The sequence below is a fragment of the Mauremys reevesii genome, linkage group 1 (assembly GCF_016161935.1).
Source record: "Mauremys reevesii isolate NIE-2019 linkage group 1, ASM1616193v1, whole genome shotgun sequence".
Classification (NCBI taxonomy): domain Eukaryota; kingdom Metazoa; phylum Chordata; order Testudines; family Geoemydidae; genus Mauremys; species Mauremys reevesii.
Window position 1 is genome coordinate 6,508,580 of NC_052623.1, and position 3,317 is coordinate 6,511,896.

Below are 3,317 nucleotides of genomic sequence, written 5' to 3' on the forward strand. Positions count from 1 at the left end.
CTTGACGATCGCAGCCTCTCTCACACATCTCATCACAAACGACAGCTCCAAGAACGTGCACTGGTGTGAGGCCTGTGAAAAGGCCTTTCAAGAATTGAAAGAACGCCTCTGTACAGAACCGGTCCTATTGAGTCTGGACTTCTCCAAAGAATCAATTTTGCAGACAGATGCTTCTGATATGGGACAGGGCACTGTTTTATCTTGGGAAATAAAGGAGGAGGAACACCCAGTGCTCTATTTGAGCCGCAAGCTGTTCCCACAAGAACGAGTCTACTCTGTCACAGAGAAGGAGGGCCTGGCAGTGAAACGGCCCATAGACGTTCTCCGATACGATGTCCTGGGATTGGGAAACTCATTCAAGCTCATCACTGACCCTGTTCTGTTAAGATGGCTAAACGCCATGAAGGACACAAAACCGCCTGGTGCGCTGGTACCCGTCTCTCCAGCCCTACGTGTTCCAAATTGAGCAAGGAGCCAGGTAACCCCCTCTTACCCATTGGTGTTTGGGTTTCCCCACCAGGGGAAAAACCTTGGACTAAGCTGACCCCAGGGGTGTGGACGAGAGGAAGAGGCCCAGGGAGGACAGCCAGACTGCTAGTAGCATAAAGGGCCCTGGGTCGGAGCCTGGCATAGTGGGAGGGCCCAGGCCCTCCTCCCCACAACTCTCTTTTCAGTCAGGACTTTCAGCCATGACCATTAGGTAACACTCCCCAACTGGGAACCATTTCAACTCTCCTGCTACGGAACGTCTCCATTCCAGAAGAGGGAAGATGGTTCGGATGGTTCTGGCCCCAGGTGAAGCAGGGTGGCCCTCCTGGTGTTGCTGTCCACAGCAGAATGTCTCCGTCACACGTTTGCTGCAGTCACCCTGAGGGCTCCAGCGGTGACTGTGAAAGTGATTTAAAGCAGCCACACGACTGGTTCTTCTGGCCCTTACCTCGGTTTCACACTCACTGCTGCAGAGTCACTCCCAGTTTATAATGGGGTGAGAGCAGAACCTCTTTCCTTCACAATCCCCCTGCTGGAACCTTCTGGCTCTGAGGCCTTGACCCGACCAACACCCAAGCACACGAGTGAACTCATTCACGAGCAATTCCCATTGACTTTTATGAAAATATTCACCTGAGTAAAGTTGCAAGTTTTTCCAGGATTTGACTATGTGAAGTCAATCTCAGTTAAGGTCTGGTCCACAACATAGACCTATATTGGGATAACTACGTTGCTCAGGGTTACTCCTGAGTGCCATAGTTACACTGACCTAATCCCCATGTGGACATAGCTACAGCCTCTCGGGGAGGAGGATTAACTACGCTACCGGGGAGCTCTCCCCCATCAGCGCAGAACGTTTCCACTAATGCACCACAGCGGTGCAGCTGCGCGGATGCACCATTTTAAGCCTGGCCGAGCTGGTAGCTCTGCTCCAGAGAACTACAGCTGCAGTAGGTGTAGGGGGACCAGACGTCCCGTTTTTAAAGGGACAGTCCCGTATTTAAGCCCTCCTGCAGGTGTCCTGACTTTTTCTTAAAAACAGGAAAAGTGTCTTGTATTTTCTATCTCCCACCATCCATACTAGCAGGTCCTGCTGCTGGCCAGATCCCTGCTTCCCAGATGCCCACCTACCAGCGGTGAGTGGGGAGGTCCAGTGGGTGACGATGGGGGTGGGTGTGCAAGACTGGTGGCGGGGCGAACATGCTCCTTCTGCTGGTCCATCAGCTCACCCCACGCGCCATCTGGATAGCTCCGTGGTTTGAGCATTGGCCTGCTAAATCCAGGGTTGTGAGTTCAATTCTTGAGGGGGACATTTAGGGATCTGGGGCAAAAATTGGTCCTGCTAGTGAAGGCAGGGGACTGGACTCACTGACCTTGCAAGGTCCCTTCCAGTTCTAGGAGACTGATATATCTCCAGTTAAAAAAAAAAAAAAAGGCCAGCAGGGCCTGACTCTCCATCCCCTTTCCCACTGGCAGTGCACTGCGAGCTGCAGTGGCTGGTGAGTGTAGGCAGGCACCAGGCAGTGGCCATTCATGTGTCACCTCTGCTGCCCACCCATCAGCCCTTTACATGCTTCCCCCTCTGGCTGTCCTCTCCCTGCTTTGCCCCTTCACCCCACCCAGACCCACCAGTCCCTCAAATCCCAACCCCAGTGGGACACATCCATAGGCTCCTGTCCTGTCCCTGCAGTTCTATGTAACTCCAGTTCAAACATTTCCTAGGTTTCATGTGTTTCCATTCGCCCCTTCACAGATTCAATCCATGCAAATGACTCACCAGGCTCCAGCCCCAGCTGGGGAGGAGGAATCTCTGCCTGTGACTGGGTCAGGGAGCTGCAGGCGGCAGGGAATCTGCACTGACCAGGGCTGAGGAACAGAGATATTTATACTGCTGCCCTGGGAATCCCAGGGGGGGCTCAGAGCCAGCACAGAGCCCCAGGGACCTGCCACAGGTGGCGAAGAGCAGCAGAGGATTAACCCTTTCCTCCTCTCACTTCTCTGATCTGATCATTTCTCCTTTTGTCCATTATTTAGAAAGATGCTTCTGACACTGTGACCCTGGCAAAGAGTTCCCTGTTCTTTGCAAACAGGTCTTGTCTCAGGCCTGACAAACTCACTACACCACACACAAGTCTATGGAATATTTACCCATAAATAATAGCATGTAAGGTGTGTGCAGAAAGCTTGTAACTTCTCAAGCTTCATAACCATTGCAACAGGCATGTCTGGGTAATAGTTAAGGAATAACATATTGCTATTGACAGTGAGCTTTATGGACTTGAAGTAGAAGATAGTCACCATGGCATAGCGTGTCTAGGTGATGGCCATTCCAGGAGTGCATCGTCACCCCATCCTGGTTAGCCTGTATGTAATGCCAAGCTCAGTTCTCCAGCCTTGATCCACCCCAAGATTATCAATGGAAAACCATCAGAGACAAATGCAAACAATGAAGGAACATGACAACAGAGAGGGTTGCTCTGCCTGTGAACAGAGACAAAAGACTCTTTCAGGATAGCACAGAGTGGGGAGAGGCCCTCTGGATCCTTTCACTGAGGAGACATCTTGGAGTCAGGGGATGTTCTCATGAAAAATTGCTTCCCGGTTCTTGTGAAACTATCCAGCTCTGCAACAGACTAAACTTTGGGAAGGAGGAACCTACTTTATTAACTAGGAGAGGAAACCAATGACCCAAGCTCTCATTTTGTGATGTTCTATTGGAACCATTTGTTTCCACCTCTCTCTCGTTTCTAGTTAATTCTCCATTCTTCTTAATTAAACCAACTTTTATTTTATTATAAGTGCTCACATGCACTGTGTGTAATATAGGA